Raw genomic sequence first — 24,153 nt, forward strand, 5'->3', positions numbered from 1 at the left:
ACTGGAGCGTGCAGAGCAGACTGGAGTACATGAGTGCGTCATGCGAACCGGAAGTGTGTGGAGCAGATTGGGATGCTTGGAGTGGATAGGAGTGCATGGAACGGACTGGAGCGCATAGAATTGCGTGACGTATATAGTATGGCTTGGAATGCAGAGAACGTCTTGAAAGAGCATATAACCCATCATATCACACCACCACGCTTACTCTCCCCTCTACACCACCACTCAACTAGAACACAGAGATACTATGACACCATTAGGTATAACTGTTCTCATACCAACATCCGCCGCATACTCCACATCACTCTAAGTAAAACACTGCTGGTTACACACCCCAGCAAGGCGTTCTCCTCAGGCCTAACACAGCCACACTCGGTCTGGATAAATCCTGCCAAAACGAACACATACTCCTGATCTCTCAACCACCACACCTACCGCTAAGAAGCAGCTATTACACGAATAGCACACCAGCTGCACACATACCCGGTGCTCACACGCACCTTTGACTCTCTCTACTCTCTCTACTGATCTGGACTTCTGTTCCCAAGGGCGTTCAACCTACCAGCGCCTTCAGACCACACCAATGGTATATAAGGGGCTATATAAATGCAAAATAACATAACATAACATAACATAACAAAGATATTCATTGAAAAGGGAGACCGAGTGGCTAAGAGGCTAGCATATGTGCTCAATAATGGTAGAGAAGCAAGTTTAAGGTCCCTCATTGTTGTGTAAAAAACTCAAACATGTAGTTTGTGCTGTGTGTTTGGCAAAAACATGATTCTGTATTGTTTGTTACTGTTATAAAAATATTGTTTTATCTTTATTTCCATTTGAAATGACTCAGAGATTGAGACCAGTAAATATGTTTATCCCAACTGACATTGTTAATTCCCAGATGTGTCTTGGTTCATTACACCTTTGAACAGCATGTCATAATGCAAAAACGGTGCTTTTCAAAGGGAGACCTAACGGCTTGGAGGTTTGAGAATTAGTTTACTTACCGCAAGGATGTCATTCAAGTCCCCTCATTGGCATGAAAATATTCAAACTTGTCAGTTGAGCTGTGCATTGGGAGGAAATGTTTATGATTTATAATGTTTTTTACTGTTATAAAAATATGTTTTCTTAAATTCCATTAAAAATGGCTCACAGATTGATAGCAGCAAAATTGTTTATCCAACCGACAATGCTAGTTCCCAGATGCATCTTCATCCAGTACACATTTGACAGCCATGTCATAATGCAAAAAGCTATGCCTGATGAAGGGAGACAGAGTGGCTCAAAGTTAGAGCATGGGTTTACCAATATCAGGGTTGTGTTGGCATGCAGGTGCAATATTTCTAGGTGGAACAAGGTTCAGGCTGCGTAAATTCTATTTGCATGGACAGATGCCCGTTTTAGTGTCAGTATTTCTATTTGTTTTAGCATTTCTGTCCACGTGTGAAGTGCAATTAGTTTTGACACACCCCAGAAAGCATTATGTGGTGAAAAGAAGGGCAGCAAAGATAATGTCCATTAGACGTAGACTTAAGGTGTATGCCACTCAAAAGGCTTCCTAGCAAGTATCATTGCGGTAGACTATGTCTTTGTTTCAGTGGAGAGAATTATATTGTGTCACTGTTGCAGCAGGAGAAGCTTTTTGTTAGTGTTGAGTATATGGCCGAAGTGCCAGGTAGTGCAAGCAATAAGTAAGGTTAATTTCAATTATTATTAGCATAAGGGCCACGTGCCATCTAAGCCAGAGCCCTGCCATTTTGAACTAGGCCCAGTTAAAAGGTGGTAGCTTTCTGTCATTTAGAACACTAGGCCACATTTCTGAGCATCTGTCCTGTTCACTTAATTAGATTTTATTCCTGCTTCCCCCCACAAGGGTCCAGATCGCCAAAGCCTGTGGAGGTAGGGTGAAGCGCCACACAGAGATTGGTTATTGTTACAAGACCTAGCTGTTTCCAGAACTGTCAGGCGGGAGATAGGTAATGCTATGTTCCCAACATTAGATACATGTAATGGCAGTGACGGACACATTTTGGTGTGAACACAGCCCAGAGGCAAGACCTTGCCAGGCTCTTGAACCATCTTGTGGGTGTACTTCTCTCAGTGAGAAGTGGTAGGACCATTGGAACTGCAGCTGCCAGGCTATATAGAGCAAATAAATCAGAGAAATTAGTCCTCAGGAGCAGTACCTCGGCTGTGTTTCTATAAAGCCACCTGGTTCCCAAGAGAGATATGGAAGGATGTGTGCTAGGAAAGGGACATATTTCAAGATGGAGTCTCATAAGGTATTGCCAAATGTACAGCTGCAAGGTCTTGGGGTCGCTGAGGGGTGCTAAGTTATCTGGTCTCCAGAAAGTAGCATTGTGTTAATTTTGTTGCCACAGGGTACTGACTTCATTGTTCACACTCGCTCCAGGATTGGGTCATCCCGGGTGGCATGCACATCATGAAGTTGTCCTAGCAAATGAGAGGAGGCCATTGTAGCAACAGTACTATCAATAATGTTGTCCAATGAAAACTGAATATTTTCTGCTAACTACACAAATAGATAATCTGTTGGGGGTGGCATTTAAATGATCATGGGTAATTTACTAACCAATGTGTTAGGGCTGTAAAGGGTGCATTCAGGTTTTTGTATAGGGTCTAGCCAATAGGGAGTGTGCAATTAACATGTATTTGCTATTGTAACAACTGTTAACCTTTTCACTTTTGTCTTTAAATACTCATCTTAAATGTGTGCAGACGGAAAGTATTTTTAGTTGTTCAGTTCTACGGAGCTGACTGACCCTCCTGGCCATATTTGCATGTAATAAATCTTGTTTTTCTTGCAAATTGTGCACTCCCTATTGATTCCTTCAATTGTTTTTATCGATCAGGTTATGGGCCTATCATACATTTTGTTGACCAGTAACCCAGAGAGGCTGCCCCCCCGCCGCACACCCTGGGTTGCGGTGCCTACCTGCAGTTGCCAGCGCACACCACAAGGAGCTTTTCAGGTGCTGTGTTTTGCTGAAGGCCTGCCTGATCCCTGGAGCATTGTGCGGCACCCAGCTGTGCAGGCAATTGAGGGATACGCAGCATTGGAGGACCTCGGAGAACACATGGAACATGAGTGCACTCTTATGGGAATAACAGGGAGGGGGGAATTGATAGTTTTTTGTTCTTGTGTGGTGCATGAGTGAATAAAAGCAAGGAAGTGGAAACCCCTCAAAGATGAAGGAAGACAATGTTATGAAATAGTGTATGAGTTTTGACCAGTAATAAGGTGAAGCTGCCACACCGCGGGGAAAAATGCCATCATACTTAGAAGGAAATGTGAAAATGTTATGTTGGGTAGCTCCTCTGTAAACATAGAAAAACAGTGCTGTATTTGAAATGACGGTCCTATGTGGAAAGGGCCCAGTTCCCCCTGTCCTAGAGTGAAAGGCATGTGAGGCGTGTTGCGTGTCCTCATCTCGAGAGAAGGAGACAGAGGAAGGATCTACACCATTGTCTAAATAGATGTGTTTAATTATTGGTTTTTATTAGCAGTTGTCTATATAGAAGTGGTTGGTGTAGGGCATTGGTAACCATTGTGAGGGTGGGATTTTGGGGCTTCTTGTATTTGTAGAAGTGTTTTGTGGAGTGGGGGATTAATTTTTAATTTCTTTTTGTGTAGGAGAGAATTGGGCTTGTTGGTGTGTTGTGACATTTGAGATGAGTCACAACTGGATCAGTGTTTGTGAGATTCTTGTTTAAAATAATGTTGGATTTGAGAAAGGGTACTGTAAGGAAAGCATGGTATCAGACAGTAAGGAAGACACAAGTGACCATAGTTCAAGGGTGTTTATTGAACTTCAGTTGGGTTTGAAAAACACCTATCTAAACCTAAATCTGTAGATGGGAGCAAGCTACGATCATCAAATAATAATAACACAGTCCTAGTGGTGTATTTTTAAAATAAAAGGGCCTATAGTAATACGCCTATTGCCAATCCTTACTTCTAAATACAAATAGTGTGGGAAACAATGTTATGCAAAACAAAAGTGTTCAAGAAATGATATGTCAGGATATTCAAGCCATTGGCTTCCCTTCCCCACGTTTTCAGCATGGGGCAAGGCGGCACACTCGAGCTTGGCACATTCTCTGGCTTCTCTAACACGAGGGTGCAGTTCAAAACCTCAACATCATGGCCTTATGTGCCAAAGTCTCTTTGCCATTCAAAGTCTCTTTTCCAGAAGGCCTGATGCAATATTATAAACAACAAAGTTACTTTCTCTTTAGGGTTTCACACGTACACATTTTCTTCTCAAGTGATTTTCTGTTCACCTCGGATCCCCCTCCATTAGGCGCAGACCTACTTCAACACAAAACCATCTTGGTTGATTTTTGCTTCACCCCGGACCCCACTCCATCAGGCTCAGACCCACTTTAACAAAAAGCTTTCATTTGATCTCCCCCTGCCTGGCTCGGACCAACTTTATCAACACTACCACAAATGCTCTTTGCTGGAGCAACATCAAAGACTTTCTATTGTGCGCTGGGTTTTGCTTGACCCGTTGCAGGACCACTTCAATTCACAATTCTCTACTTTCACTTTTCGACTGGATACCTTACATGGACCTTTGATTCAGCATCCACGTGGTGCAGGACCACTCTGTCAAAGGTATCCTTTCTTTGTTTCAAAGTTCAATCACTCATCAGTAGTTCAACTTTACTTGTGTCTTTTATCACACATATTTCAATCAATGTTCGCTCAGTGCTTGCCATACAATGTTGCTGCTTGCAACCTTGGCTTCAACACAGAACGGTCTTGTTTTGGTCTCCCCAACTCACCGGCTGTGTTGATTTCACTGACGCTACTTTGTTGTTGGAGTCAAGGACAGTACCACAGCAGATAATTTGCCCCACCTTGATTCTTGACACGGGTGGGCCCTGGGTATCTCCGACACACAATGCAGGATTCTTCAGCCTGTTTTCCTGGTTTTACGATTTCCAATCTCGAGGGCTCATGAAAGCAATGGTGCCTTCTCAAAAAGATAAACGGAAATTCTCGCCTTGCAATCCTCTTCTGTTTTGCTGTCTTTCTCCTCTTGTTAAACTGCCTTCTTGGAACTGCGGTTTCCTTGTGTGCTTTTCCTCGCTCAAAGTGTGCTTTCGTGCCCCACCTTTTATCCATGTGGGGAAGTTTAATGGAAGTCTGGTGTGTGTGATGGTCAGTAATTGCCTGAACTTGCCTGACCATTGTATTGGGACACGTCAGGTATACTACTCTGGTGTTAGTCCATCGTCTCTCATAGTGGGCTGTCCGCAAGAAAGTGTTTGTGTTGTAAAGGGGTAGAGGGGATTGGAGTTCCTAAACATCCTACTTGGTAGGATGGCGTAAAGGTGTTATAAAGAAGGGGATACCGCGTCTCACCATCCAGTGTCTCACTCCCACTCCCCGAAGACCCCCACCCAGGTGATCCTCCCGCACTGGTCGATCTCCAGGAACTGGTTCCAAAAGCGATGGCCGTGTCCTGGCCATCTGGATGACAGATCCCCGGGGGCTAGTGGGTGAGGCACCTTCTGGTTTCTCATAGTACTCTTTTGGAACATATGTGTAAGACACACACAATATAAGCAAAAGTTCCTGAAGTACCACCGTGAGTGGGTTGCGGGGGCAGAAGCTAAACTGCTTTGTGGGGGGCACACCTGATAGCGCTATACTAGAACATATGTATACACATTTGTTGTCAACTTATGAAAAAGTTGAAAACCCGACAGAGCATACTTGAATTGTGGAAAATGTTTCAAAGATGTAGGGGACACCCTTCATGACAGCGCAGAGGGAACCAATCAGACAACTGTACAGGCCACCCCCCTGCCTGCTTATGGGTACTTTCCTTTACAGTCCGCCGCAGGGTACACTACGGTAAACCAGCCCCTGGTATTCACCCCCCTGGCATTCGCCCCCCCCCCCCGCTGAGTCCAAAAAGGGAACACAAGAGGAAAATAAGTATAAAACAGAAGACTCATTGATTATGGAAATAGAAAATAAGACCAGGAGAGAGTTAGATGCAGAGCTAAAAAAGCACAAGAGGAGCTGGTGAGAGCAGTGCAGGGACAAGAGATGGGGCAATGTGCAGCAATAGGCACGGACGAGTGGAGGGTGGGACAGATTCTTTTCAAGCTTGATGGTAAGGTTATCAAAGATATCAAGGTAGACTCAAGGTAGACTCGAGCAAGGATTCTCCCAATTCAGGGGGAGCTCCATAGGTTCTGCTGCATAGGGACGAATGCCACAATATCATAGATTATGACACGATATTACAGCGAAGGAGAAGCAGCAGGCAAAGAGGAGGATTGGGAGACAGACGAAGAACATGGGGAAATTAAACCATGGGGTCCTCGGCTAAGATTGCGGCTGGGCCTAATGGCCCTAGTAAAGGGTAAGAAGGGAAGTAATACATCACAGAATAGAAAAAGGGGAACACAGTTCCCCCTGCTACAGAAGGAAGCAGGGAGAGCACATTATGTGTCCTTGCCCCACATGAATCGGAACAACTTGTGCGGATGGGCCTTTAATCATCGTAACGTAAAACAGGCCGGCCACTTAAGAAGCGAGTGAAAATCTTTACGTAAAGCAAGTTTATTGTCCAATTGGAGGAGCTAGATGATGCCGCAGAGTCAAACTAACCCTGGCCTATGAAATTCTGCAAAAACTATTTTTCAAAGTCATTTAAAATTCAACTCGTGAAAATCCATTTATAAAAAAGCCCACTACATGTAGATTTATACATTCTGTGTATATGTATATCAGTGTGCATGCTTGTTCAATAACTGTAATATTTTCTTCACAGTGGGTTCTCTATAACCAGTCCTCTTCCTTCAATGCACATTATTTAAACTCCTTGTTGCCCAGTTTCTAGGCACTTCATAGCACATCATGTCTAGATCATGTTTTATATTTAATTTGGTGGTTTTGGCATTTTCTTTTCTACGCATGTGCAAATCTAATATGTATTAACTAAAACCAATATGAACACTAAAGTAACATATGCCATTCACATTTGACTACGCTGGATACATATACAAAATTACAACATTGTGTCAACTTTTCCACACCCCCAGTCTCCAATATGGCAGCTGCAACATGAACCCCTCTTTATTGTTACAACCTTTCCTGACCACCCCAACCCCTGCTTTAGTTAATACTTTAACTAACAAATCATTTTCCTGTTATTTAAAACAAACCTGACTTGTCCCCACACCATTTTTGCAACCTACCCGCTGCTCCACTCAATCATCCCAACTTGGTGGAGGACACAAGACAGCTTCAGTCTCAGTATCTATATGAGATGAAATGGCAGTGATTCTAGCTTTAGACATGGTCACAGTCATCATGGCAGCTGCTTTGGGTACCTGGGCAGAACAACATTATGAGAGGAATTGACAAGAACAGAAAATAATTTAAAAAAAACTAAAATAGGCAGTAGAATCTTCACAGCGAGGCTCATCCAAGATGGCACTTAGGAAAAAAGAGAGTCCCAACTATGGGTCATCTGTGACCCCTGCCTTATTCTCCATAATTACTCTGAGCTTATGCAAGGCGGCAACAGACTGAGTAAGGGACCCATTCTCTGAATCATAGTGAGGCACAAACATGCAACACGTACTCCCTATTTTGTGAAAAATCCCTTCCTCCATAGCTGTTAGGAGGTTGAGTATGTACCTATGTTGTAAGGTTATAAGCCTCAGGGACCGAAGTTCATCTTTGAACGCACTGAAACGCTGACTCAGATGAATTAACAAACAGTAGGAGTTCATACCTGGTCACCTGGTGCCACTTGGCATTTGCCGCAGTTTTGGACTCCATGTGCCATGAGAGATGGTAAGAAAGTCTCAGTTTGACTAGATAGCTAATACCGCTCAGGCATGTCCATTAAAGCTTTCAATGCTGCTGAGATGTCATTGGACCACTTGGTCTGCCACACTAGTCTCTCCTTTCCGTTGTCAACCAAAGACATTGATCTGTCCATGTGTGGTGATTCAGGGAACACAAATGCCACAGGGGACAAAGGGGGTACAGATGTGGCTTTGGGCATCGAGTGGGCCTGGAGCAAGTGTTCTTCCAGAATAACGAGGACCGGCATGTGCAATGTGGTAAAACTGCAGACACCTTGCCAGGCTGGAGGCAACTGCCTATAGGTTCAATCCACATGTCAAAAAAGTGTCCAAAATAACAGTGTTACCTCCAGCCAGATTGGCGATGCAAAGCACGTGGCTGCAGTTCCCATTTGTGCTAACAGGCACTGTGCCATCGCCCTTAAAACATAGAGTAAAATGGGTAATTATCTGTATATTAACAGGTTTTTCTGGCTCCTTGAGCCATGTCAGATGCTGCAGATATTTTTGCAACCCATTTCCACATTCTTGATTCACCCGTGCCACCCCTTCTTCTGAGAATCCCCTCATTCATCCAGCTCTGCAACTCTTCACCCCTTGCTCCCATCAGTTCTTAAAATAGCACCTTCTAAACTCAGTTGGACTCTTTGTGGACGCCAAACATTCTTCTGCTCTTTACGATCTGTAGCTGAACATTCTTCATCCACAGGTAGACTGGATGCAGTGACTGGTTGCCCTTTGAACTGCACTCGAACCGTGCACAGGGATAGGTGCACAAAACACAGTGTGTCTGCTACCTCTACTTCATTCGGGATAAAACCCTAGGGGCATCAGAAGCACGGTGGATGCCCCACTGTATTACTGTTACCGCAACTTGGGCCCATGCCAGATCCCAAGTTCTGGTGGCGGTGTAAGTCCCCATTTATTTGGAGTCCTTTGAACTCAATGGGGCATTTATGGTGCAATTACCACAGCAGTAATTTCACTGAGGTAATTGCACTGACAATGGGCAGAGAGTTGGCACATTCACCACCAGCTCAGGGCTGGAGGTAAATTCTCAATGTTTCACCCAAACTCGGGATTGGGCGCTGTGATAATGTGGCAGTAATAGCATTACCACCACATGTTTACTGCACCACCCAACCTCTGATGAGGCCCATTAACTTTTGCAAAACCATATATATCTAGATTGGGTCTATTTCATCGTCTTCATTATTAAAAAAAATCAACAGCAACATTTCTACTTGTCTGTAGCAATATATTCCCAGATTCTAAGAAACTTTTCTTCCTTTTTGAAAACAAAAAAAATCACTTCCTGGATTTCTGTCTGCACCCCCCTTTCCACTGGAATGAACTGCGACACCTCAGGGCATGCTTAACTTTGAGCCTGCTCCTGTGCCGGTGGAGAGGTATTAGTATCCCTTCATGTATTGCTGATGTGGATCCAGCTCTTGTTGCCCTCCACCCTTACAGTAACACCACACATTCCAAAGGTGCACAAATGTTTGATGTAAATCCAGTCTCCCGGGAGTAGCGGGTGCATGTGCTGATCATTGGTTTCCTTGCTGCTTTCTCCTGTAGACTGTTGGTGAGAAGACAAAACCTGTGAAAATATAATATTAACACTTTTGGTTAAAGCCCTAAGGTACTCCTAAACTCCTCACCTAGTACCTCTGCAGTATTATGTGCATCTGATGCTGTGTGTGCAGGTGAGAATGGTGTGTGTAATCAATACCCCGCCATGATCCTGTGAGGGCTGAGGTGATGCTCTTTCCCTGGCTGATTTCTCAAATAAAAATAGTGCTTATGGCATGCAGTACAACCATGGCTTTTTAAAATCATTGCACATCTTGGCCAACAGGGCCTTAAGGACCCTGTTTAGCCTCTCCGGAAACCCCTTGGCCTACAGGTGGTACACTGGGCACAAACGGTGCTTGCTTCCCAAGTGTGAAGTAATTTCTACGAACAAGGCATTAACAAAGTGTGTTTGATTTTTGGATTTCAAGACCTCACAAATTCCCCACTGTCGAAATACCTCCTTCACCAGACATTTTGCTGCAGACTTAGTATAAGGGTACATGCAGGGACCAACCTCAAGCTACCAGGAAAATGGACAAACACCACAATAAGATACTGTTTTTACATTTCATGCACATATCCACAAAGCTGATATGGCGCTCCCAAAATGTTCAAAGGCTTCCACAAAACTCCCCTTACTGACCTGATGTTTCCAGGATTGAATTCCTTAAAAACTATACACTTCCCTACGGGTCTACTTACCTGTTCCTGGAGGTTTGGTATAAGCCTTTCTTCCTGGAGCTCGGCTGCAATTTTTATTTTTTTATTTTTTTATTTTACATTTATAAAGCGCACAGAGCGGGCCTTATGCATTGTAGCGCTGTTACAGTGGTGCTTACTTTATTACACAGTCATTAGACATGAGTGCCTGTCAGTGGTCCTTGGTTACAATGAGCCTGGTGCCAGACAGTTCGCTGTTACAATGATACAGAGATGGCAGAGTTACAGACTAAACATATTCAGGTAGGAGAGAGAATGCTCAATGCTCAGTCCGATGGCAGGAAACCTTCCCATGGATGGGGGAGTGGGTAGGCATTGAACACTGTGGTGAACTAATTGAAGAGCACACTTTTTAGAGATTTGTGGAATGCTAGGTGTGAGGTCTCATCTCATTTCACAGGGTTGTGGGGAGGGAATTCCAGTGTTTGGGTGCAAGGAAAGGAGTATAAACCCGTTGGAGTGCTTTGACCTTTTAAGCCTGGCGGAGGTAGCTCTGATTAATGTTTCAGCAAAGTAAGGGGGGCTGTAAGTGAGATGCATTTATGTGTTAAGGCTAGTGTCTTCAAGAGTACCCGTTCTTTGACTGGGAGCCAGTGAGCATCTTGTCTAGCGCAGGAGATGTGCTCCCTTTTGGGAATGCTGAGGGCCACCCTTAGGGCATTATTCTGAATGATTTGAAGTCTGTTAAGGTTTTTGGACATGGTGCCAGCAAATAGTAACCTAATTTGGCTCCAATGGTGGCTCTGGCTATGGAGAGGCAGTTACTAGTGGATAGGTAAGGTTTGACCGCATTGATTAATTTAGTTGTGAATGCAGATGAAGATGCAACGGCGCTAACTTGACATGTCATTGAGAGAGTGGTGTCAATGTACACCCCAATTTGTCATTGAGAAGTGTGCGACAGGAAATGTGGTAGATCTAGAGCCACAAGGAGAAGTCCTACAGGCATTATTACCTTCCCCATCAGCTCCTGTCTCCACAGCAAATCCATAGGTAGAGAGCACATCCACTCTTTGCCCAATGCTCCTGTTCCCCTTTAGGTGCTTTTCCTTGCATCTCTATGATTTGAAGCACTGGGACTGCAGTATATGGGGCTGGCAACTGTACCTGCTGGGCCACTGGTTCCTTTTTATAGGAATCTGTAAAAAAGGCATATAAGCAGCTTCCTTCACCACCCTGTCTGAGGCATCATTTCTAAGTGCTGTGGGGTTAGTACGATTATGCACAGCGCACATTACTAGGCCTACCTCTGGGGACAAGGTTAATGCTTCTACTAGTCTGGGTAGAAGTGCAGCATGCTGGACAGGGCTCCTGTAAAATCTGCTAAACCATCTTCTCTGCCACCTTACTAACCCTGAATGTACTGTGGAGGTTACATACGCAGAGTCAGAATAAATAGTGACTGCCTTCCCCTTACTAATTTCTATCACCTCTACAAGTGCCACTAGTTTTGATGCTTGTGTGGAGTAATCCGAAGGCAACCACTTCTTCAGTCTGACTTGGTATTCCCCATCCACAAGATCCACAATGGCGGCACCCTTATGCCTCTCACCAGTCTCATGATTAATTATTGAGGACCCATCAACAAAAAGTAACTTACCTCCTGCCAAGGCATCCTCCTTAACATTCATCCTTTCTTCATCTTCTCCCTCATAATTTGCACACTCATGAACAATGTCATCAGGCTTCACTGGCTCGGCTACAAATATCGCAGGATTGACTAAGTGGCACCGCAGGGGATGTATCGATGCATTTGATAAAATAACCTTGTAGCCCAAAAGTCTTTGGGTTGTCTAAGTTGACTTGGATTTTTCCAAGATCGCAAAAACTGTATGCTCCATGTACAATGTCACCGGGCAACACATGGTCATGGTTGAAGACTTTTGAATTGCAAAAGCTGCTACCGCTAAAGCTTGCCTGTATCACTGGGTTTAGAAGTGTGCTATAATATGCTAGAGGATTGTGGCCTAGCAATGTTTTCTGGGTCAGAACTGCTGTCATCACCTGCCCGTTCAAATGAGAAAACAAATAAAATAGTTTCTTGTAATTCGGGGTCGCCAAAACCAGAGAATTACTGATTGCAGCCTTGAATTTGCAGATGCAAGTCAAATTTCTTCAGACCATTCTATAGGACCGTTCACCTTATGTGCTTCCTTAAGTCCCTGCAGTAAGGACCCCACATAACTAGAGCATTCAAAGATCCACAACCTACAATAGTTACTGAGCCCCATAAACTGCTGCATTTGTTTCACCGTGACTGGCTGAGGTGTATTCTGAACTGTGCTGGCTCTCTGCGGTATTACCTTCTTTCCTGAATGCGACATCACTTGGCGCAAATATACTACCTGTTTGGCAGTACTGTCATTTTTCTTTGTCCATTTTGTACTCCTTTTCCGTAAGCAGGGTGAGGAACATTATTCAATCTCCTCAACACTGCTCTTCTCAAGTGTTACATACTAGTAAATCGCCCATGTACTGGATTACTATACTGGACATATGTATATTCCCCAAATCCATCTCAGCCACCCTGTTAAAAACACTCAGAGATTCACAGTACCCCTGGGGCAACCTTTTGTGCTCAAATCTCTGACCATGTTATGTAAATACCATAAGGTACTGAGAATCGGGGTGCAAGGGGACCGAGAAAAAGGCATTTTTTTAAATCAAACATCGTGAAGTGGGTCAAACCAGTAGGGATATTACAGAGAATGGTGGAAATTCTTCCTCAACAAAATTATTGAGGGGGTGCAAATCCTGCACCATCCTCCACCTGGATCCCTTTGCTTTCTTCACAGGGTATATGGTCGTGTTACATGGGGACAAAGAAGGTTGTTTTATTCCTTACTTCAACAATGCCATAATGGTCTCATAAATCCCTATGTCTGCCTCTCTACACTTGGAGTACTGCTTAACCCGTGGCAATATCACACTAGGTTTCTATTTTGTTCGCACTGCTCCAAAACTCTTTAGCAGCCACACATCATGAGGATTGCTGGCCCATAAATTATCTGGCACCTTTTCCAAATACTTCTTCCAATGTGGGGACATGTTTTTAACGATGAGCATGGTCTGTGGTACTTCCCTTTGCTCTATCGCTATCTGGCAAGGCACCCTAATCTCAGAAATCATCTCTCTTGTGTATTCGGTGTCTTTGAACAATTGCTCATCGGACACATCCCTTAGCAACAAGGTAGGATCGATGCACAAAACTGTGCACCACTATCCGCCCTCCTCATCAGTGCCTGAGAGAACCTCCCTGTTCTTCTTGATCACTACTGCCTCTAGGAGAACCGTGACAATGGTGCTTGGTGTTACCTCCTGCGGCACAACAGGCTGAAAAAACACCTCAATCGGTACCCGCCATGTCCGATCTTTAATACCCGGGACCCAACTCAACAAAACCATTACCTTATAAAGAAACAAAGTTCAATGTAGAGGCACCCCCCTTACCAGGCGGTCACTGCCATATACATGCAAATGCTCTGCTTCTCTTACCGGATACAAACCCGATGTTTAGCATGCTATACCTTCCTCTGTGAAAGCCATTAACATTCGAATTTAGCTCAGGATATCTCAGCCCAAAAGATTCGCTAGGCTATCTGTACAATACAACAAAGTAGCAGATACATTTGGTTTACCTATGTTGATACGTACATCTTCAGTATCATTAGAAGCCACTTGCAACCACATTGTTGGTCCAAGTGTTCATGAAGTTCAATAGTAAATAAGAGAATAGATTCAAAATGAGGTATGGAACGGAACCTTGTGAGTAGTCAATTATCAGATGAAGAACCCCATGCTGAGAGCTTGTGCACATGTATGAAAACTGTGGACTTAGAGAAGTAAAGCCGAAAATACCAAATGCACCGTGTGCATACGTGTCTAAATTAGTCAAAGGTGATGCATGAGGGCAAGTACATGTAACATAATCTGTGAGAATCACAGATAATGTCGGGAAAGTCACTAGCATCTCTTCTGGATCGAAACTAGGGTATCAAAGAAGGAAGAGATAAGTCACTCTGCATTTCTAAATAATATAGTCAGAAGAATGAGTTAGAGAACCTTCAAAGGAAGGTAACACTCAAATTACCTTAATAGGGTCAGTCTATACAATATCGAGATTAAAGAGAAGTCCACTATGAAATTATCCCGGGATACTGGCATTCCATGGAGAGGACAGTCCGGTTGAATCTAGGGGGTATTTTTCATGCCACAATCACGGAGCGTAACGTAACCTATGGATACAATTCAAAGTGCGCTGCTAGTAGATCGCACATGCATAAAGGCTGTGGTGACAATGTTATATATAAATGAGCCTTCAAACTGGCATCATAGCAAAAGCGACATTCTTACCTCTGCCTGACTTCCAACAGTGTAGTGCGATGTGAGCCGCCATAGCACAGAACTGAATTGTTATATATTATCCTACACAACAACTATTTCAGGTACAACAATAAATACTATGCCCAAATTGCAGGTACTGCCATGGGCTCTGCTATGGCTCCAGCCTATGCAAATACGTTTATGTATTTCCTTGAAAAGGAACATATTTTGGGAAATCTACATTGGAATACTCATCTAGTCATCTGGAGAAGACATATAGATGATATCTTTGGTGTATTCCATGAATATCACAATGGAATACACCCCCGGATTAAGTTTACCCTGGATATAGGGGAACCAGATTTACATTTCTTGGGTGTGCAATATCTGACACTGGACCAGAAAACAATGTATTGTATTGTATTTTATTTATATAGAGCACAGAGCCCTGAGGCAACTGGGCACATTTCTTAGGTAAAAACGCAGAAGCATTAATTACATTATTTGGGCGAGGTGACCTTCAACAACCATATGGGCTCCTCAACAATCGACTACATTTGTATTTCTGTTGGTCCGTGGGAAGGTACTACAAGATTTGAGGTGATCTCCAATGTGAATAGCGATCATCACCCTATACGCTTGTCTCTTGTGGGGCTGTTAGGGTTTGGGGTCTCACTGGATGTGGCACCCTGCACAATAAATGGGGTGACCAGTGGATCCAGAAGAATGAAATGGGGGACCTTCGCAGAGGAGGAATTGCACTACAAATCGATTATGGAGAACGAACCACTTTTGACGGATATTTTGGGGAATACTCTAGCTGCGAAGGTAATTGTTGATAGATTTGTAGCACTAGAGGGGGCTTTAACTATTAAATTTACAAACGCAATTAAGGCCAGGGGGAGAACATTGCAGAAGGGTTGGTTTAATGATGCTTTTAAAGAGGCAAAGTGAGCATTATTACTGACCCTCAAGGACCCAGCATCCAGTAGAAGAGCATTAACTCAGGCGAGAGCGCATTATCAGAGTGAGCTCAGGCGAAGAAAAAAGGAAATTGAAGGAGTGGCCTGGGAAGGCTTTCTGGATGCCGCTAAAAGAAGGGACCAGAAGGCATTCTGCGAGTTTATGAAGGGTGGTCCAGCTGGGTGTGGAACACATGTGGGTAGTGGGACCCATGTGGAGGAAGGAGCATAGATAAAGTACTTTGGGAGCCTTTTCAGGGTTGCTACAACTGAGGGGCATGTAGATATAGCTGCCTCATCCCTAAAGTTTGAAGTAGAGGAAGTCAGGAAGGCCATTTATCAACAAGCCCATAATCGGGCACCGGGCCCGGGCATGATTCCCGCAGATATGTTTCAGGACACCCTGGATTTGTGGGCACCACTTCTAATGATAGTGTTTAATGCTTGCATGGAATCTGGTAACTATCCCCCCTCGTGGAAAAGGGCCATAATCTTCCACCGTATTTAAAAAGGGGGCTATGGCCAGCCCTGGGTCTTACAGGCCAATTGACTGTTGGACTCTTCCTTCAAAATGTTTGGAAGGGTATTGTTAGCCCACATCGAAACCTGGTTGACTGAACAATCCATTCTATCAGATATTCAATTTGGGTTCCAGCCAGGAGTTGGTACTATGGAACAGAGTCTTAATCTTGACCTCCTAGGGGCCAATTCGGTCTTTTGCCAGGGGGAGGCGGTGTATTTAGCGTTCATGGACCTGAGCACGGCCTTTGACAAGGTAGACAGGGTAAAGCTCTGGGCCCTGCTCGGGTCAGTGGGTTGCCCGGGGGGCATTTTGAGGGTGCTGGTCGACATACATACAGACAATGAGGCTTGCGTGCATAGTGGACCAGGGGGTCACTGCACTGCCTGCTTCAGTGTTGGATGTGGTGTGCGGCAGGGCTGCGTGTTGGCCCCCATATGTTTTTGTCTGTATATAAATGGTCTTTCTGGGGTCTTCACTAACATTTTGGCTAGCTTTTTAGTCTTGGGGGGAAGGGCTTTTCCTGTCCTTGCGTACGCTGACAACACATTATTGATAGCCAGAACACCAAGAGCTTTACAGACCCTGATCAATGTATATACAACATTCATGTGCAATTTGGGTCTAAAAATGAACACCAAAAAAATCTCCTGTGATGGCGTGCACGGGTAGGAAGCGGCCTGTGATTATGAGACCGATGTTATGTGTTGGAGAGGTGATACCCGGGGTTAAGGTTTTCAATTACCCGGGGGTTAGCTTCTCGGAAGCCTTATCTGGAAAGGCGCATCTGGCTAAACAATCTACGAAAATGAGTCAGCAAATAGGGGGCATTTTTTGTTTTATGTCAAGGTGTGAGGGAGAACCCCTAGAAGTGATATCCAAGATTTACAGTGCCCAAACAATAGCAGTTACAATGTATGGCGCCCCAATATGGGGCTTTGAGAGGGCTGATGATATGCAAATAAAAGAGAACACATTTATCAGGAGATTGTTGGGGCTCCCAAACTCTGCTGCAAGTATTGCAATTCATCGTGAACTGGGAATGGAGTTTTGGGAAGACATGTGTGCGTTGGCCCCGATTTTGTTCTGGGTCCGGCTATGGGCAAATGAATTTGCCTCCCTATGCCACTTCATCATTCGATCTGTATTGGGAAGGGGGGAGGTGAAAAAACATCCCTTGGCTGGACTATATTTCCAAAGCCCTTTGGGATGCCAACCTTGGTACTCTTTTTCCGCCTGATGTATTAATAACAAAGGAAGAGGGGAAAAGCCATAAATTGGTGTTGGGTGAGGCTGTCACGAGGAAAAGAATACTATTGGAGTATGGAATCAAGTCCGGTCAATTACACACGTTGATAAGCAGGCCCTCTGTGATTCAACCATACCTAATTTGGGGTTCCCATAAAAAAGACCGGTGGTTAATCACAAGGGCAAGGTTTGACTGCCTACTTCTGCAAGGAAACACAGTAAAATGGAAAGGGTTTCCTGACACTGCTAGTTGCCCAGTGTGTGGACACCAACGTGAAGATCTGGCACATTTATTATTGTTTTGTATTGGTTATGCTGAGATACATTGAGCTACATTGTTACCGGCCCTAAAGAAGGCAGAGATTTGTAACTATAAGGCAGCACTCATCTTTCTTTTAAGTGCGGACACTATCTATACTGCCTGGGCATTGCTCTTTTTTTTTAAAAGAGCAATGTATTTTAGAAAGGGGCTAATGAAGCTCCAGGGAGATGGAAGCTTGTAATGGTGGAATAGAAGGGGATGTGTTTCCTCAGTGACTAATTATTTTTCTTATTAAGCAGGGGAACATTGGAACAGCGATTTTTTATTAATGTCATGTCTTATTATGAACATTTTTTTCTTTGTATTTTATGGATTATTTTTGTACCTGACTTTTAAGGAAAATCTTTTAAAATATGAAAATGTGTATTTGGGAAAATGTGATGCTGCTTTATTTGTATTTGTATGTTTAATGGATATTTGCATCCGAATAAACTTTTTTGACTTGACTTGACTTGATTATTTACAGTTACATGCATATCAGACAGTGGAATATACAATTATGCACATGAGTTATACAGTTTACAGATGGTGACTTTGTGATACAGGCAATTTACATAGTGGGAACAGTACTGGTATACATGATCTATTTTTCATTCCCGGTGAGCCAGGTTCTGGCATCTATTCTGAATTTGTGGAAAGATGGTTCTAGTCTGATGTTGGGTGGTAGGGCATTCCAGGTTTTAGCTGCGAGGACTGGGAAGCTTTTCCCTCCTGCTTTTTGCAACTTGTACCTGGATAGCGAAGATCTAGTGTGTCTAGCTGCGCTGTGGAGGATGAATTTATCACTAAGGTATTTGGGTGCTTGGTTGTGTATTCATTTGTGTGTGATGGAAAGGGTCTTAAGCTTGAATCTTTGGTTGATTGAGAGCCAATGAACACTGCGTCTCATTACTGATATGTGCAATTTCCTTGGTTAACGAGTTGCTGCTCTGAATGCATTGTTTTGATAAGTCTGCAGTTTGTGTAGATTGTGCTGACTGGTGCCTAGGTTAATGCGTTGCAGTAATCTAGTTTAGTTTGTATAAGAGCCCTTGCCAGGGTGATACAGTTGGCAGGTATTAAGAGGGTCTACACGCGTTAATGAGCTTACATGTGTAGGCCGTAGTAGATGCTGTGGCATTGATTTGTCTGTCCAATGTAAGAGTGGAGTCGATGTACATACCTAGCGTTTTGACGTCTTTGGAGACTTTAATGTTATTGCTGTCAATGGTGAAGGTTTTAAATTTGTCGTCAAGTTTGTTGATTCTAGCTTGAGTACCTAACAGGAGAAGCTCAGTCTTGTCGTCAGAGACCGTGTTGTGCCATCCCAGCTTGGTTGATGAAATAAATATCATTAAGTCATTGAGAGTCTGTGTCATGGTTGCCTGTGATGTGAATGGGGATTTGTGTGTTGTCAGCATAGTTCGTGTAAGAAATGCCTAAGCGGTCACGTTTATCGAATAGTCGTTTTGTAAATATATTGTATAGTGTAGGGGAGTCACAAGATCCTTGTGGTACTCCACAGGTCACAGAAGCTGTAGGTGCAAACATTCTAGTTCTATTGTTCAGAAAATATTGTATCCAGGCAATGGCGTCATTAGAGAAGTGTGCTGCAGTGGACATGTGGTTGCAGAGGGTTTTGTGGTCGACGAGGTTGAATGCCGCTGACAGATCTAGTAAGAGCAGGAGGGCGAGGTTGCATGAGTCTTTAATGTATTCAACTTGTGTTACTAAGTCAATCAGAGGGGTTTCCGTACCATGTCTTGGCCGGAATCCAGATTGTCTTAGCCCAAGCAGATTGTTATCTTCCAAATAATGCTGTATCTGCAAATAGGCTGCTCTGTCGATGATTTTCAGGAGGAAGGGTACTGTAATGATTGGCTTATAATTCGACGGGTTGTTAGGGCTAGTGTTGGTTTCTTGAGAAGTGGCATAACCCATGCGTCCTTGAGGTTTGCAGGGATTGTATTGGTCTTGAATGTGGCCTTGATTAGGGAGGTGATTAGGGAGGTGATGAATGGGGGGATCTCATTAGCCGTCTCTTTTATGATGGTACAGGGCCGGTGTTGCCCATGCATCTGGATGGTTTTAAGCTAAGGATAATATCTTCCACTTCTTTGACACTTCGTGGAGTGAATTTGAATAATTCAGCTTGGTCAGAATGTGGTTTGGGCGTATTGGGTGCAAGAGGGGTTATAGGCAGGCTAGCCTTTCTGGCCCCAATTTTTCCTTGTAAAAGCTCAATTTTGTCTGACAATGCTTTTAGGATGTTCTGACACCAGGTAGAGTCCTTGGTGCAGTTTGGTGGGGAGGATGGAGACTCTAGTTCTCTCAGTATGGTAAATGATTCTTTAGTATTGGATTTGGCGTTGAAGATACAGTCATTGTATGAGTCGGATTTGGCTAGGAAGATTGCAGATTTGTATGTGGCTGAGGCTGTTTGGAAGTTTTCCTTGTGGACTGAGGGGAGAATTTTCCTCCTTCATTTTTTGCTCTTTTAGTTTTACGCAGTGATCTCAGATGTGGGGTAAACCACGTATTTAAGTGGGCACGTCGTTTGGTTTTCCGAAGCTTTTGTGGTGATATCTTGTCAATAGCTTTAAGGATGGTGGTATTGTATAGGTTAACCAGATCTATAGGGTCCTGATTGGTGGTGGTGTCTCCACCTGTGAGAGTGGCTGCAGGTGTGGGAGTAGCTTAAGGGCTGTTATGTTCCTGGTGTTTCTAGCTAGTCTAGGTGGTGCTATTGTTTTCTCTTGGGAGGGGGGACTTCTCGGGAGGGAGAAGAGGATGGCTTGATGGTCGGTCCAGGAAGCGAATGGTTGGCAGTGATGGTGGTGTTGCAGTTGCAGTCGGCTATTCAATCTAGTTGTCTCCCTTTAGAGTGTGTGGGTTGTGAAAGTCGTTGAGTAAGGCCTAGTTCAGCGATACTGTTGCTGATTGTTAGTGCATTTTTGTAATTTCTATCATGGAGTCCAAGGTTAAAGACTCTGAGGAGGAGAGTTTGTGAGCTTGGTTTAACATTGTTGGTTAGGAGTAGTGTAATGTCATCCTCGAAGGAAGAGAGAGGGCCCGGGTGTCTGTAAATTAGGTGGGTTGTGATGATTTGTGAGGGTGATAGGGGCAGTTTAAATGTAAGGTATTCTGTGGATGGGAGTGTTTGGCTAGGAACCTGTCTAAGGCCTAGGGAGGTTTTGATGATAATGGCCATGCCGCTGCCTCTGGAGAAAGTTCTGTCTTGTCTGATAATTGTGTACTGGTCTGGGATGGCTAGAGATACCAAGGGGCCAGAAGCTGTGTGGAGCCAAGTCTCTGTGATGGCTAAGCGGTCTAGGTCGTTGGAGGGCATTGATATCAAGTGCTTGGGCTGTTAGTGATCTGGCATTAATGAGGCCTCCTTTCAGGGTCGCTGAAGTGTTAGTTAGTGGTAGTTGGTGCCTAGTGTTTTTAGTTGGAAAGTTAGTTGTGTTGTGTGGGTTGCTTGGGATGTGGACTCTGTTGTGGTCAGTGTTGAGAGGCATTATCACGTCGTGGTTTGGGGGTGCCTTAAGATGTCTTTTCGGGAATCTGTGACTTAGACATGTGTTTCTAATTGAAGTGGAGCATGGTATGTTTGGAGTAGGTTTCCGGGCAAAGAGATTCTTCCATTGTTCTGGTGTGAGGTGTTGGTGGAGGGTGTATGGCGTATGTTTTGCACTGGTTTTCTCGACGATTGGTAGGAAGGTGGTAGGTTTGATGTTGGGTGAGCATGGTAGTGTGGTGGCCAAATACATAATTTGGTTGCAAACTGTCTTTCCTAATGGGCAAAGGTTTTCTGATTGATTTTTTAGTGGGCTGTTGTAGGTTTGGAAATCCATGCCATTTAGTGGGTGTTTACAAGCGCGTATGTAGGCTGGTAGAAGAAGAGTTAGTAGGATTGTCAGGCCTGGTAGTGTCCTGGCTGTTTTAGTAGGTGGCTGTGGGGCAATGGGTATGTTGTTGCAATGTATCACAAATGTACAGATGTCAATAATGCCCTACATTATGCTAGCTTCCACCCAAGATGAGTGATGCAAGCTTTACCGTGCAGCCAGTTTTTACGCATTAAAAGAATCACAATGATCACAGTGGCACTGGAAAAAGAATACTCTGACCAGAAATCTAAATTCATCAAGGGAGACTATTGTGAGAAACCTGAAGGTGTCTCCTGGCTAGTCCCTGGGGATCTGTCATCCAGGTGGCCGGGACACAGCCATCACTATTGGATTGAGTTCCTGGGGGTGGACCAGTGAGGGAGAATCACCTGGATGGGGGTCCTTGGGGAGTGGGAGTGGGACGCCAATGGCCGAAATGTGGTATCCCCCTTCTTCTTTCAACACCTTTTCCCCATCCTACCAAATAGGACTATATTATTTACTACATGTAGAGTGACTTATCTCTTCCTTCTTTGATCCTCTACTTTCTATCCATAAGAGATGCTAGTGACTTTCTTGACATTATCTGTGATTCTCACAGATTATGTTACAGGTACTTGCCCTCATGCATCACCTTTGACTAATTTAGACACGTATGCACAGGGTGTATTTGGTATTTTTGGCTTTACTCAGAGTTTTCATACATGTGCACAAGCTCTCAGCATGGGGTTATTCAACTGTTCATCCACTACTCATGAGGTTCCATTCCTTACGCCATGTTGAATCTATTCTCCTATTCACAATTGAACTTCGTGAGCACTTGGGCCAACAATGCGGTTGCAAATGGCTTCTAATGAGATTTTTGGAATATCGTCTTCAATCATTGATTAACTTATAGTTTTTGTGTATTTACATTCTACTTTATATATCTATTACATTGTAGACTGTGTTGGATTGCACCTGATGAAGGGCACTTGATTTCCCGAAACGTGTTGTACCGCTTGTTTATGAATATAAAAAGTAGATTGTAGACAAAGACTCTATTGTTGATGAGTGTCATTTCTAAACCCTTTACAAATAATTATCTTCTACCACAAATGTGAACATTACAATGAGAAATATTTTTATAATAATTGTTTACTAGCATTTGCTAAAAATATCAGCTGATTTTCAGCAAAAAGGTGTGCAGGGGACGGGAGTGTCTGATACTCTTCAGACACGAACTGTTCTATTGCTTTTCCAACTTTGTGTCACGGTTGTGTTACCTCCCCATGCACCCAAGTTTTATGTAAATCCATATACATACCTTTACCATGGATACAACTATCCATATCCGATGCAACTATCCATATCCATGTAACTATCCGATCCAGATACTTTCTGTTCAACCCATATCTGCTGTGATTGCACAGAGCGTGGGGCATATGGCAGTGTCGGGGATTGCATCTGCTGAACTCACATATTAAAATACTATGATCTGTCTCGCCAATCTCGTGGCACATGTCCCATCCTTTCACACAACCAACACAATCCACTTCACGCTTTGTAAGATTCATGCAACTAAGCCACCACTGTCTGTAACTGGGCCTCGATGCCTCTGGGTTGCATGTGCGCTTTATAAATGTAATAAATAAATAAATACAAATAAATACTGAATACAACCCCTACCATTGGCCCATTAAATTGAAAATTGCCAAATTACCAACTTTCTTGTGAAAATCCTCCTCTACCCCTCAGAAACCTTCTCATTTACCTTGGACTGGGAACATGCCCATCCATCCAACCCTGTACCAAACCCAATTCTCCATGTTCCTGTTGTCCCAATTGCCGGTGCTGACCCTCCATATAACGGGTAATCACTGCCCCTTGCAAACAGATGTTCACTAGCTTTTTCTGGACAAACCTGGCCTCTGCCTTTTGTGCCTTCTCTATACTTTAATGTTCCTTTTCTTGTATCCTTTTACAAAAATGCACAATATGTGCCTGAATTTCCAGCCTACTCTTCTCCTCCTTCTCTACCACTTTATTTCGATCATGCTGGACTTCCTTGGGGAGTCCCTTCTTTAGCATGTAGTAGAAAATGAAAACATTTTTGTCCCACGCTTCTCCCGTCTCTCCTCTCCACATCTCCTGAATTAACTGGATGTGTGTGGGGCAGAGTCATCACCCAACTTCATAGTTTTAGCTAAAATAGAACTTATATCCGGCATATCAGGATACACCCTCTGCAAGCCCACCACCCCCACAGTCTACCTGCAATTATTAACAACTGCTCCATCATGGCCATTTCAGTCCAACTGAACTCCTGGATACGCTTATCTCCTACAAAGCTCTTCTGACTGCTACCCCATCAGAGCCATGAATACATTTTTCATGTCCCCTATGACCAACATGACACCAGTGCTATGCTTCTCTAATGCATACATCCACTTCCCACCCCTGCGGTGAGGGAAGGAAGTGTCTTCATCACATTATTCCGGTCCATGTGTGACCATGGAACATTATACACCTTTCCCAGACCCTTCTGGACCATGTAAACTGAGTTGCACACACTTTTACTGGGGCTGCCCCCATCTCTCTCCTGCTACTTATCAAGATCATACGAGTACCACAGCGCGACCTAAGACCCCATAGTGTACTCTCTGTCATTGCTACTTGAGTGGGAGGTAGGGCTGCCACACCCTGCTCTCCCTGCTCAACATCTGATTCCCATTCCTCTTCATCTCCTTCCACTGGTATTAC

This window comes from Ambystoma mexicanum, chromosome 8 (genome assembly GCF_040938575.1).
Source record: "Ambystoma mexicanum isolate Mex_15411 chromosome 8, UKY_AmexF1_1, whole genome shotgun sequence".
Taxonomy (NCBI): domain Eukaryota; kingdom Metazoa; phylum Chordata; class Amphibia; order Caudata; family Ambystomatidae; genus Ambystoma; species Ambystoma mexicanum.